This window comes from Schistocerca gregaria, chromosome 3, assembly GCF_023897955.1.
Source record: "Schistocerca gregaria isolate iqSchGreg1 chromosome 3, iqSchGreg1.2, whole genome shotgun sequence".
NCBI lineage: Eukaryota > Metazoa > Arthropoda > Insecta > Orthoptera > Acrididae > Schistocerca > Schistocerca gregaria.
The window spans coordinates 71,485,193-71,501,058 of record NC_064922.1 but is presented as its reverse complement, the minus strand read 5'-3'; the positions used below and the strand labels follow the sequence as shown (position 1 = coordinate 71,501,058).

The following is a 15,866-nucleotide window of genomic DNA, read 5'->3' as shown; positions in this document are numbered from 1 at the left end:
TTTCACTAAACAAATGAGATAAATAAAATCTTTAAACCAACAAAGAAAATAAAAAAATTCAAAGGTAAAGGTAAAAAACTTTTTCAAGCTAAGTACATTAATTTATCATAACGGAACCGTGGTAATGTTCCACGAACCCAAATAAAACCAAAAGATATAATAGCAAGCTTAATAAAAAATATAAAAGAATAAAAATCACCGCCCAAAAAAATTAAAGCCAATAACATTCTTATGAAGACAATTCTAGTATATTCAGCTAAAAAAATTAAAGTAAAACCACCCGCACCATACTCAATATTAAATCCTGATACTAACTCAGATTCCCCTTCAGCAAAATCAAAAGGAGTACGATTAGTTTCAGCTAAGCAAGAAGCAAAACAAGCTAAAGCTAAAGGAAAAGAAATAATAATAAATCAACAATAAAGCTGATAGTTTATAAAATCAAACATATTAAAACTACCAATTAAAATAATTAAAGACAATAAAATTAAAGCTAAACTAACTTCATAAGAAATTGTTTGAGCAACAGAACGAAGAGAACCTAATAATGAATAATTTGAATTAGAAGATCAACCAGCAATTATAACAGTATAAACACCTAATCTAGTACAACATAAAAAAATAAAAATCCATAAGAAAAAGAACACATATAAGTTAAATAAGGAAAAATTACTCAAACGGCTAAAGAAATCATTAAATTAAAAACAGGGGAAAAATAATAAAGTAGGTAATTAGATATAATAGGAATTGGCTGCTCCTTATAAATTAACTTAATAGCATCTCTAAATGGCTGAGGAATTCCAACGAAACCTACCTTATTTGGACCCTTTTGAATCTGAATATAACCTAAAAGCTTACGCTCTAATAAAGTTAAAAAGGCAACACTAATTGAAACACAAATAACCAATAAAAGAAAATTCAAAATAAATATAAATAAATCATAAAGTATCAATACTATTTGTAGAAAAAATCTACATAAATGAATTCTAAATTCAACACATTAATCTGTCAAAATAGTAAATAAATTAATATTAATCAATATAACAAAAAATATTTTAACCATATGGTCCTTTCGTACTAATATGGATTAACAATCTTAGGATAGAAACCGACCTGGCTCACGCCAGTCTGAACTCAGATCATGTAAGAATTGAAAGGTCGAACAGACCTAATCATTGGGCTCCTGCACACAAAATTTTTCTTAATCCAACATCGAGGTCGCAATCTGCTTTGTCGATATGAGCTCTCAAAAACAATTACGCTGTTATCCCTAAGGTAACTTAATCTTATGATCATAAATTATGGATCAAAATAACAAACATAAATAAATGATATAATAATGAAGAGTTTATCTATTCTTCATGTCACCCCAACAAAACATCATCATTAAATATAGAAAGACAAACAAAAAACTATATAAAAGTAAAATGTCAAGCTCTATAGGGTCTTCTCGTCCTAAAGAAGAATTTAAGCCTTTTGACTCAAAAGTTAAATTCAAAAATTTATTAAGAGACAGTTGATTTCTCGTCAAGCCATTCATTCCAGCCACTAATTAAGAGAATAATGATTATGCTACCTTTGCACGGTCAAAATACCGCGGCTCTTTAAAAATACGCTCAGTGAGCAGGCCAGACCTCAAAATATAAACAAGAGGACATGTTTTTGATAAACAGGCGGAAATCAATTTTGCCTAGTTCCTTATAATAAGTTCACAAGGTAAAAATTTCATACAAATAAATATACTAATTCAATCATTATTACAAAAATTTTAAAATTAAATTAATAATCTTAATAAAAAACCTAATATATTTATAAAATCAAAATAAAAAATAATGAACTAAAACGTAATCTTAATGATAGCTGGTTTAAAGCTTACTATTATATTTCTATAAAATAAATTATAGGTTATTAACTTCAAAGCTTATCCCTTAAAGAATAAATAAGTTAATATTTTTACTTAAAAATTTAAATAAAAACAAATAACTTTAAAAAATTAAATTTTTTCTTAAGAAACTAGATATCTTGGGAAACGATTAACATCTCATTTCTATAAATAATTTAATAATAATTATGATACATTAACTATAAATTATTTATAAATCAACCCAAATCGAGACAAGTAAAATAAGTACTAAAATTTTGATAAACCCTGATACAAAAGGTACAATAAATAAAATCTACTTAAAAAAATTTAAAATAATATTTCATAAAACACTTACATTACCAATAAACTATAATTTAAAAAATCAATTCTATAACATATACTAAGACAAAAATACAATAAAATTATTTATATTAAATAATTAAATAAACAAAAAATAAATATAATAAAATAAATAATCAAGATGTCCTGATTTGCACTGAAAAATTTTCAGTGTAAATGAAACACTTTACTAATAAGTTATATCTTGAAACTCTTCCTAGATACACTTTCCAGTACATCTACTATGTTACGACTTATCTCATCTAAATTGAAGCTACTTTAAAATAAAATAGAATAATCAATAATGAGAGCGACGGGCGATGTGTACACATCTCAGAGCCAATATCAGTTAAATTAAATATATTAAATTACTATCAAATCCACCTTCATTAACAGTATTTCACTATCAAATCCGTTATAAACAAAAACCTATTGTAACCCACCTCCTCTTAACTATAAGCTGCACCTTGACCTGAAATATTTTATAATTATAAATCTTGAGAATTATAACTCTAAAAAGATTCTCTGATAACGGAGATATACAAACAAATAAATTAAGTAGAGTAAATCGTGTATTATCAATCATGGGGTAGGTTCCTCTGAATGGAATGAGATACCGCCAAATTCTTTGGGTTTAAAGACCTTAACTAATAGTACCCTGGTAAATATAATTAACATTTAAAATAATAGGGTATCTAATCCTAGTTTATTATTTAAATTTCACAGATTCATAAAAAGGGCCACAAATAAATTTTAACATTTCACCTTACAAATTTATATTTCAACCCTAATAATATAAACAACTGTTTTAACCAATAATATTCACTTGTATCAATCGTATAACCGCGGCTGCTGGCACGAATTATGCCGATACTAAATCAATTGCTAAATCCAAAATCACTTGATAATTAAATCAAATTACTGCAAAAAGAACATTTTTGTCTAACAAAACTTACATATAATACAAAGAAAAAGTGAATAAACAAGCAAGAATAAAACTTTTAAAAATAAAAAATAAGAAAATTTTAAATCTATTAATTCAGGAAAAAATAAAAGATTCAAATATTTAAAGAAAAAAAAAGAAAAAAACCACAAACATTAACAAAAAAAAAAGAGACGCCCCTATGTATGACCACAACAACTTCTCTATTATATATAATTAAAGATTAATATGGAACATGTATAGCAATAAATGTATTATATTCTTTCTTATTTAATCTTTCTTTTCACTAATAAATAAAGAAAGATTAAATAATATAATAAATATATTTTATACAATTATGTAATTTAATATAATATGTTATTAATATGAATTCTTTTTTTTATATTAAGTTAACTTTCATATATATTAGTTAAATAATCTAATTATAGATAATTTACATAATTATATTATTATAATTAATATAATTATTTATATTAATTATAATATTTTATATTTAAATTAATAATTTTATTTATTATATCCAATTATAATAATATATATATAAAAAAATAAAATGAGCAGGATAAATTAATCCTAATTAAACAAAATAATACATAAAAGAATTTCAAAAAAAAACTTTCGATTTATATATTAAATAAATGAAGTGCCTGATTAAAGGGTTACCTTGATAGGTTAAATAAAGTAAATAAAATTACCTTCATTAAAATTACATAAGATAGAATTAAACTACCTCCTTTAGTATCAAAAACTAACGTGCATCATACACCTTAATGTAAAAAGGTAAGCTAAACAAGCTAATGGGTTCATACCCCATTTATAGAGGTATCAATCCTCTCCTTTTTAATGACCAACAACTCTACAAAACTTCTCTTAATATCAACATTAATGATAGGAACGATCCTGTCCATTTCATCAAATTCCTGATTTGGGGTTTGAATAGGACTTGAGATCAACTTACTTTCATTTATTCCGCTCCTAACAAGAAATAAAAATATAATAATAAATGAATCATCAATTAAATATTTTATTGTCCAAGCAATAGCATCGACAATATTATTATTTTCAATTTTGCTGATTCAAATAAAATATCCCATGGGATGGGAAACAGAATTTATCCCATCAATAATAATTAGATCTAGACTATTATTAAAGATTGGAGCTGCACCTTTCCATTTCTGATTTCCAGAAGTTATAGGAGCATCAAGATGAAATAATTGTTTAACATTAATAACATGACAAAAAATCGCCCCAATAATGGTCTTATCCTATTGTATTCAATTAAGAACTTTTATTTGAACAATTATTATCTTAAGAATTATTATTGGGGCAATAGGAGGTTTAAATCAAACATCCTTACGACAACTTTTAGCATATTCATCAATCAGACATCTAGGTTGAATAATTAGATCATTAACAGTCAGAGAAAACATCTGAGAACTATACTTCATTATTTACTCACTATTAAGATTAATTATAGTTTTATTATTTAAGCAAATAAATTTATTTTTCATAAATCAAATTTATTCAGCCAGAAATATAAAAACCGAAATTAAATTCATAATATTCTTATCTTTATTATCTTTAGGTGGACTACCACCATTCCTTGGATTCTTACCAAAATGAATTGTAATACAATCATTAATAGAAAACAATATAACAACTATTATAACTATTATAGTTGTATTAACTACAATTACACTCTACTACTATATACGTATTAGATTCTCAGCTCTAATTATATCATACACAGAAAATTCGTGATCTATAAAGATAAAGTCCCAAAAATCAAGAATCATTCTTCCTATAACAGTAATAATTTCAACAATAGGATTGATTTCAACATCAACCTTAATTTCATTATACTAAGGACTTTAGACGTAGAATTTGACACTTATATAACACCAGAACAAGACCTAGAAAATGATGGATTCCGACTACTAGATGTAGATAACCGAACAATCCTACCAATAAATACAGAAGTACGAGTATTAACAAGAGCATCAGATGTTCTACACTCATGAGCAGTTCCTGCATTAGGGGTTAAAATTGATGCAACGCCAGGTCGGTTAAATCAAGGAACATTCACAATAAATCGACCTGGATTATTCTTTGGACAATGCTCAGAAATCTGTGGAGCAAACCACAGATTTATACCAATTGTAATTGAAAGAACTTCAGTAAATTTATTTATTAAGTGATTATCTAAGATAATTTAAGGAGTTAGTTAAAATAAATAACATTAGAGTGTCAATCTAAAGTAACTAAAAAAAATTAGTACACCTTGAAATTCATCAGATGACTGAAAGTAAGTAATGGTCTCTTAAACCAAATAATAGTAAATTAACGACTACTTCTGATGGGGAAATTATATCCAAATCCCTCAAATATCCCCTCTTATATGATTCTCACTATTCATTATATTTTCAGCTACATTAATCTTGTTTAATCAAATAAACTTCTTCTCATTTAAACCTAACCTTATTAAAAGAGCAGAAAAAGGAACAATTGAAATAAAAAACTTAAATTGAAAATGATAACAAATCTATTCTCAACATTTGACCCATCAACTAACATCTTTAATTTATCATTAAATTGAACTAGAACATTTCTAGGACTATTATTAATCCCATCACTATTTTGACTTACACCATCACGAATTAACATTATCTGAAATAAACTAAATTTAACCTTACATAATGAATTTAAAACACTTCTTGGACCAAAATCATTTAATGGAACAACATTCATTTTCATCTCAATTTTTATTATAATATTATTTAACAATTTCATAGGATTATTCCCTTATATTTTTACTAGAACAAGACATTTAGCATTAACATTTGCAATCGCCCTACCTATATGGCTAAGATTTATATTATTTGGATGAATTAACCATACTAATCATATATTTACACACCTTGTACCACAAGGTACACCGCCTGCATTAATATCATTTATAGTACTAATTGAAACAATTAGTAATGTTATTCGACCAGGAACATTAGCAGTACGGTTGGCAGCAAATATAATTGCAGGACACTTATTATTAACCTTATTAGGAAACACAGGACCATCTATAGCAATAAACTTAATCTCATTACTAATTATTGGACAAATACTTCTATTAATTCTAGAATCAGCAGTAGCAATAATTCAAGCCTATGTTTTCTCAATTCTAAGAACTCTATATTCTAGAGAAGTATATTAAACCTATGTTAACAACTCACTCAAACCACCCATTCCACTTAGTAGACTATAGACCTTGACCATTAACAGGAGCAATTGGAGCAATAGTCCTAGTATCAGGACTAGCAAAATGATTCCACCTATTTAATATTAACTTATTCATAATTGGATTTGGAATTACCCTACTAACTATAATTCAATGATGACGAGATGTAGTACGAGAAGGAACATATCAAGGATTACATACAGGATTTGTATCAATTGGATTACGATGAGGAATAATTTTATTTATTGCATCAGAGGTATTATTTTTCGTTTCTTTTTTTTGAGCATTCTTTAGAAGAAGATTAGCACCAACAATTGAACTAGGAATACTATGACCTCCAATAGGAATTCAACCCTTTAACCCTATACAAATTCCATTACTTAATACAGCTATTCTTTTAGCATCAGGAGTAACAGTAACATGAGCACATAATAGTTTAATGGAATCTAATCATACTCAAGCACTACAAGGATTATTCTTCACAGTGTTATTAGGACTATACTTTACAATACTTCAAGCATATGAATATTGAGAAGCACCTTTTACCATTGCAGATGCAGTTTATGGATCAACATTCTTTGTTGCAACAGGACTCCATGGTTTACACGTAATTATTGGAACAATCTTTTTATCAACATGTCTACTTCGACACTCAATAAATCAATTTTCACCAAGACATCACTTTGGATTTGAAGCAGCAGCATGATACTGACACTTCGTAGACGTAGTATGATTATTCTTATATATCTCTATTTATTGATGAGGTAGATAATTGTTTTTCTAGTATAAATAGTACATTTGACTTCCAATCAGAAAGCTTGATATAAATCAAGAAAAACAGTTCTAATTCTATCAACAAGAGTTTTCATTAGATTTATTATTCCAATAATTGTTATAATCCTGGCAACAACACTATCAAAAAAATTAATTAATGATCGAGAAAAAAGATCACCATTTGAATGTGGGTTTGATCCAAAAAGATCAGCACGAATACCATTCTCAATATGATTCTTCCTAATCGCAGTAATCTTTTTAATTTTTGATGTAGAAATTGCACTAATTCTACCAATTGTAATTATTTTTAAAACTTCAGACATTATAATCTGAACAGTATCAACAATATTTTTTATTCTAGTTCTATTAGGAGGACTATACCATGAATGAAACCAAGGAGCATTACAATGAGCAGAATAAAGGGTTGTAGTTAAATATAACATTTGGGTTGCATTCTAAAAGTATTGATATTATCAATCAACCTTAAATAGAATAAGAAGCGAAATATTGCAGTCAGTTTCGACCTGGAAGATTGGTATGTACTACCCTTATTCTTATTAATTGAAGCCAAAAAGAGGCGTATTACTGTTAATAATATAATTGAACTATAATAGTTCCAATTAAGGAAATGTAAAGCCAATATGAAAGCTGCTAACTTTTTATATTAGCGGTTAAACTCCGTTAACATTTCTAAAATTTATATAGTTTAAATAAAACATTACATTTTCACTGTCAAAATAATATATCTATATTTATAAATACTTAAAAGTAAAAATACTTCCTTAACATCTTCAGTGTCACGCTCTAATTATAAGCTATTTAAGTAAACGAAAAACAATATTACCAAAATAAATATTCAAAAAATAAAAGTTAAAAGATAAATCTTGAAATTAGAATCATATCAACCTTGAATATAACCAATTAAATAAATAAATAATCTATATAAACCTTGCCAACCAAGTAATTCACCTCAACCATAATCAAATGACTTAGATGAATAATAACCTATTTTTAAAGGAATATATCTAATAAACTTAGTTGAAAGAAAAGGTATAAATCATATAGAACCAGCAAATCTAACAAAAGAAAGTATACTTAAAGAAAATAAATTATGAGAAAAATCAAAATTAGAAATAAGATAACCTAAATAAGCACCTAAAATAACAACTGTAATAGTTAAAAACATTAAATAATAAGGTAAAGCAATCACATGAGGAATAGGAAAAATTAATCAAGATAAAAGACTACCACCAAAAACAGCAACAAACAATGGACCAATTATTCCAAATGAAATATAATAACCCTTATCATCAAAAGAAAATCTAGAATAAAAATTATTATCACCAGATATTGAATAATAAAACAAACGAAAAGAATAAGAAGCAGTTAAACCAGTAGAAAAAAATAAAGAAAAAAATTAAACAATTAATTCATCTTAAACAAACCATCTCAAGAATTAAATCCTTTGAATAAAATCCCGCTAAAAAAGGTATTCCACACAAAGATAAACTAGAAACATTAAAACAAACTGAAGTTAAAGGTATGAAATTAACAATTGATCCTATAAAACGAATATCCTGAGAATCCTTCAAATTATGAATTATTGAACCTGCACATATAAATAATAATGCCTTAAATAAAGCATGAGCCAATAAATGAAAAAATGCAAGCTTTGGATAACCTATAGCCAAAATTCTTATTATTAAACCAAGTTGTCTTAAAGTAGAAAGAGCAATAATCTTCTTTAAATCAAACTCAAAATTAGCGCCCAATCCAGCCATAAATATAGTTATACAACCAATTAAAAGTAAAAATCAACCACAATTATAAGTATCCAATATTGGTCTAAAACGAATTAATAAATAAACACCAGCAGTAACAAGAGTAGAAGAATGAACTAAAGCAGAAACAGGAGTAGGAGCTGCTATAGCAGCAGGAAGTCATGAAGAGAAAGGAATCTGAGCTCTCTTAGTTATAGCTGCTAAAACAATTAATATAGTAATGAGCTTTATTTCAAAAGAATTAGAAATAAAATCATAATAATAAATATAATTTCAACCACCAAAATTTAACATTCATGCAATAGAAATTAAAATAGCAACATCACCAATACGATTAGAAAGTGCAGTTAATATACCAGCACTATAAGATTTTACATTTTGATAATAAATAACTAAACAATAAGAAACTAAACCTAAACCATCTCAACCTAATAAAATTCTAATTAAATTAGGACTAATAATTAAAAAACCTATAGAAAGAATAAATATTAAAACAATAATAATAAAACGATTTATATTCTTTTCACCAGATATATAATCCTCTCTATAATAAATAACCAAAGAAGAAATATATATGACATAAGATATAAAAATAAGAGATATTCAATCCAAAATTAAAGTTATAACAACTATAGAACCATTTAAATTGAAAAGCTCTCACTCAACAAAAACTCTATAATCAATTATTAAATAATAAATACCTAAAATAAAAATTATAGTTCTCGAAATAAACAAAGAAAAAAAACTCAAAGAACAAATAGAAAATAAATTCACGGCCTAAGATGAAAAACTTCATATCATTGATTCCACAAAACAATATTTTTAATTAAAATACTTAAGCAAACTAAACAAAGAAATATTCACCCTTTAAACAGAGAATATTTAAAGGCAATCAATGTAAAAGTAAAAGATGATATTCACGAAAATAACCAAGAGAACAAGTATAAACACCAGAATAATAATTCCCATGCTGAGAATAAGAATATATATACAAAGTATAAACAGCTCTAAAAAAAGATAAAAAAATCAAAGCAAAGAATCTAAAAGAAGATCAAGATATAATTCTATTTAATAATCTAATTTCACCTACCAAATTTAAAGAAGGAGGAGCAGCCATATTTGATGATCTTAAAAGAAATCATCATAAAGCCATTCTTGGCATCAAATTACTTATACCCTTGTTAATTAATAATCTTCGTCTACCTAAACGTTCATAAATAATATTAGATAAACAAAATAAACCAGAAGAACATAAACCATGACCAACCATTAGAGAAAGAGAACCTACACAACCTCATCAATTCATAGTCATCAATCCACCAATAACCATTCTTATATGAGCAACAGAAGAATATGCAATTAAAGACTTTAAATCAACCTGACGAAAACAAATAAATCTTACAATAACACCCCCAGATAAACCTAAAGACAATCAAAAATAATTAAACTTTAAACCCAAATAAGAAATAACCTTTATAACACGAAAAATACCATAACCACCTAACTTTAATAAAACACCAGCAAGAATTATTCTACCTGAAATAGGGGCCTCTACATGAGCCTTAGGAAGTCATAAATGAACCAAAAACATAGGTATCTTAACTAAAAAAGCCAAAATTATAAATACATAAAACATAAAATAATAAGAACCAAAATCAACCAATAAAGGAAAATATAAAGTATTAGAAAAATCATAAACCTTAAATAAAACTAATAATAAAGGTAATCTAGCAACCAAAGTATAAAAAATTAAATAAACACCAGCCTGCAAACGCTCAGGTTGATAACCCCAACCCAAAATTAAAAGTAAAGTAGGAACTAATCTAGCCTCAAAAAAAATATAAAAAGAAAGAAGACTTAATCTAGCAAATGAACAATAAAGCATAATTATTAAAATCAAAACCATAAAAACAAAAAAATTAGAATGATATGAACTTAAATAAACTGAACTTCTAGCAGTGATTATTAAAGAACAAATCCAAAAACTAAGTAAAATTAAACTAAAAGAAAAATAATCAATACCAAAATAATATCTAATTATATTCAAATCAGCATATGAATAAACACAAATTATAAAAACAAAACCCGACAGAAACATTAAAGAATGAACCAACCATCAACAATTATTTAATAAACAACGAGGGATCAAAAAAATTGTTATAAATAAATACTTTAACATAAAGATAAACCAAAAGAATTAAAAAAAATCATTACCATGAGAACGGATTATTGAAACTAAAATAGAAAGACCTAAAGCACCCTCACAAACAGAAAAAACTAAAAAAAATAACAGGAAAAAAATAATCATAATCAAACTCAATAAGAAAAACAATAACTAACATAAATAAAGAAAGAACAATATATTCTAATCTCAAAAGAACCATTAATAAATGTTTACGTTTAGAAGAAAAAACATAAACACCAGCAAAATAAATCAATAAAGAAGTAAAAATAGAGAATATAAACATTAGTTTTAATAGTTTAAAAAAAACGCCGGTCTTGTAAACCGGAAATAAGTCCAGCCCCCACTTTTATAACTTCAGAGGTGGAAAAGCTTCCATCATCGGTCCCCAAAACCGGTATTTTAAATAAACTAACCCCTGAAATTATCAAAATAATAATTATATCATTATCAAATGTAATAAATATTAATTTTATTAAATTAAGACACCCAATATCAATAATGCTTTTTATTATCCTTCAAACCTTCCTAGTTGGATTAATAACAGGAACAATAATAGAAAGATATTGATTATCATATATTTTATTTTTAACATTTCTTGGTGGTATACTAGTATTATTTATTTACATTACAAGAATTGCATCAAACGAAATATTTCAGCCTAAATCAATCACTATAATTATTACATTAATAATGTGAGTATTTATCATATTAATATTAATTATTCTAGATATATCTATATTTATAGACTTTTTCAAAAACACCGAAACTATAAATATTGATAATTCAATCAATTATCAAGAAATAACAATATCTTTAGAAAAATTATATAATAGACCAACATTCATTATTACAATAATAATAATAATTTTTTTATTTTTAGCACTACTAGCAGTTGTTAAAATCAACAATATTAATCAGGGACCTATTCGTAAAATAAGATAATTACTAATGAATAAACCCTTACGATTAAGACATCCTTTAATTAAAATTATTAATAACTCTTTAATTGACTTACCTGCCCCAACAAATATTTCATTTTGATGAAATTTTGGATCCCTATTAGGGTTATGTTTGGTGATTCAAATCGTAACTGGACTATTTTTAGCTATACATTATACATCAAATATTGAAATAGCATTCAGTAGTGTAGTACACATCTGCCGAGACGTAAATAATGGTTGAATTATCCGAACCTTACACGCAAATGGAGCATCTATATTTTTTATTTGTATTTACTTACATGTAGGACGGGGAATTTACTATGGATCTTATATATATATACATACCTGAATAATTGGTACAGTGATTTTATTTTTAGTTATAGCAACTGCATTTATAGGATATGTCTTACCCTGAGGCCAAATATCTTTTTGAGGTGCAACAGTAATTACTAATTTATTATCAGCAATCCCATACTTAAGAACAGATTTAGTCCAATGAGTATGAGGAGGATTCGCTGTTGATAATGCAACATTAAATCGATTCTTCGCATTCCATTTTGTATTACCATTTATTATTGCTGCTATAGCAGCAATTCATTTATTTTTTCTTCACCAAACAGGATCTAATAATCCTCTTGGACTAAATGGAGATATTGAAAAAATTCCATTCCATCCATACTTTACCTTTAAGGATTCTATTACATTTGTAATAATAACATCATTATTAATTATACTATGTTTAATTAATCCTTACCTATTAGGAGATCCAGATAACTTTGTACCTGCCAACCCATTAGTAACACCAGTTCACATTCAACCAGAATGATATTTCCTATTTGCATATGCAATTCTACGATATATCCCTAATAAGTTAGGAGGTGTTATTGCATTATTTTTATCAATTAGAATCTTAATAATTTTACCATTTTATAATAAAACACCATTCCGAGGCATTCAATTTTACCCTATTAATCCAATTTTATTCTGAATTATAGTAGTTGTTGTATGCTTACTAACGTGAATTGGTAAACGACCTGTTGAAGAACCTTATATTATAACAGGTCAAATCTTAACAATTATTTACTTCACATATTTCTTAATTAATGTCCATGTCGCAAACGCATGAGATAAATTAATTAAGGAATGAAGTTAATAAGCTTAGGAAAAGCATATGTTTTGAAAACATAAAATTAGAAGTTTAACTCTTCTATTAACTTTTCTCAAAAAATTTCACTAAACAAATGAGATAAATAAAATCTTTAAACCAACAAAGAAAATAAAAAAATTCAAAGATAAAGGTAAAAAACTTTTTCAAGCTAAGTACATTAATTTATCATAACGGAACCGTGGTAATGTTCTACGAACCCAAATAAAACCAAAAGATATAATAGCAAGCTTAATAAAAAATATAAAAGAATAAAAATCACCGCCCAAAAAAATTAAAGCCAATAACATTCTTATGAAGACAATTCTAGTATATTCAGCTAAAAAAATTAAAGTAAAACCACCCGCACCATACTCAATATAAAATCCTGAAACTAACTCAGATTCCCCTTCAGCAAAATCAAAAGGAGTACGATTAGTTTCAGCTAAGCAAGAAGCAAAACAAGCTAAAGCTAAAGGAAAAGAAATAATAATAAATCAACAATAAAGCTGATAGTTTATAAAATCAAACATATTAAAACTACCAATTAAAATAATTAAAGACAATAAAATTAAAGCTAAACTAACTTCATAAGAAATTGTTTGAGCAACAGAACGAAGAGAACCTAATAATGAATAATTTGAATTAGCAGATCAACCAGCAATTATAACAGTATAAACACCTAATCTAGTACAACATAAAAAAAATAAAAATCCATAAGAAAAAGAACACATATAAGTTAAATAAGGAAAAATTACTCAAACGGCTAAAGAAATCATTAAATTAAAAACAGGGGAAAAATAATAAAGTAGGTAATTAGATATAATAGGAATTGGCTGCTCCTTACGAATTAACTTAATAGCATCTCTAAATGGCTGAGGAATTCCAACAAAACCTACCTTATTTGGACCCTTTCGAATCTGAATATAACCTAAAACCTTACGCTCTAATAAAGTTAAAAAGGCAACACTAATTAAAACACAAATAACCAATAAAAGAAAATTCAAAATAAATATAAATAAATCATAAAGTATCAATACTACTTGTAGAAAAAATCTACATAAATGAATTCTAAATTCAACACATTAATCTGTCAAAATAGTAAATAAATTAATATTAATCAATATAACAAAAAATATTTTAACCATATGGTCCTTTCGTACTAATATGGATTAACAATCTTAGGATAGAAACCGACCTGGCTCACGCCGGTCTGAACTCAGATCATGTAAGAATTTAAAGGTCGAACAGACCTAATCATTGGGCTCCTGCACCCAAAATTTTTCTTAATCCAACATCGAGGTCGCAATCTGCTTTGTCGATATGAGCTCTCAAAAACAATTACGCTGTTATCCCTAAGGTAACTTAATCTTATGATCATAAATTATGGATCAAAATAACAAACATAAATAAATGATATAATAATGAAGAGTTTATCTATTCTTCATGTCACCCCAACAAAACATCATCATTAAATATAGAAAGACAAACAAAAAACTATACAAAAGTAAAATGTCAAGCTCTATAGGGTCTTCTCGTCCTAAAGAAGAATTTAAGCCTTTTGACTCAAAAGTTAAATTCAAAAATTTATTAAGAGACAGTTGATTTCTCGTCAAGCCATTCATTCCAGCCACTAATTAAGAGACTAATGATTATGCTACCTTTGCACGGTCAAAATACCGCGGCTCTTTAAAAATACGCTCAGTGAGCAGGCCAGACCTCAAAATATAAACAAGAGGACATGTTTTTGATAAACAGGCGGAAATCAATTTTGCCTAGTTCCTTATAATAAGTTCACAAGGTAAAAATTTCATACAAATAAATATACTAATTCTATCATTATTACAAAAATTTTAAAATTAAATTAATAATCTTAATAAAAAACCTAAAATATTTATAAAATCAAAATAAAAAATAATGAACTAAAACGTAATCTTAAAGATAGCTGGTTTAAAGCTTACTATTATATTTCTATAAAATAAATTATAGGTTATTAACTTCAAAGCTTATCCCTTAAAGAATAAGTAAGTTAATATTTTTACTTAAAAAATTAAATAAAAACAAATAACTTTAAAAAATTAAATTTTTTCTTAAGAAACTAGATATCTTGGGAAACGATTAACATCTCATTTCTATAAATAATTTAATAATAATTATGATACATTAACTATAAATTATTTATAAATCAACCCAAATCGAGACAAGTAAAATAAATACTAAAATTTTGATATACCCTGATACAAAAGGTACAATAAATAAAATCTACTTAAAAAAATTTAAAATAATATTTCATAAAACACTTACATTACCAATAAACTAAAATTTAAAAAATCAATTCTATAAAATATACTAAGACAAAAATACAATAAAATTATTTATATTAAATAATTAAATAAACAAAAAATAAATATAATAAAATAAATAATCAAGATATCCTGATTTGCACAGAAAAATTTTCAGTGGAAATGAAACACTTTACTAATAAGTTATATCTTGAAACTCTTCCTAGATACACTTTCCAGTACATCTACTATGTTACGACTTATCTCATCTAAATTGAAGCTACTTTAAAATAAAATAGAATAATCAATAATGAGAGCGACGGGCGATGTGTACACATCTCAGAGCCAATATCAGTTAAATTAAATAAATTAAATTACTAT

At 26.1% G+C, this 15,866-nt stretch overlaps 1 long non-coding RNA gene across 1 annotated transcript; it reads right to left on the bottom strand.

The window, feature by feature from the left end:
• Positions 1 to 1,017: 1,017 nt before the first annotated feature.
• Positions 1,018 to 15,443, bottom strand: LOC126354507 (uncharacterized). Its single transcript, XR_007565338.1, has 2 exons — positions 14,457 to 15,443; positions 1,018 to 1,168 (listed from the first exon to the last, which is right to left on the bottom strand). It is a non-coding gene; the product is annotated as an uncharacterized LOC126354507 (long non-coding RNA).
• Positions 15,444 to 15,866: the final 423 nt, after the last annotated feature.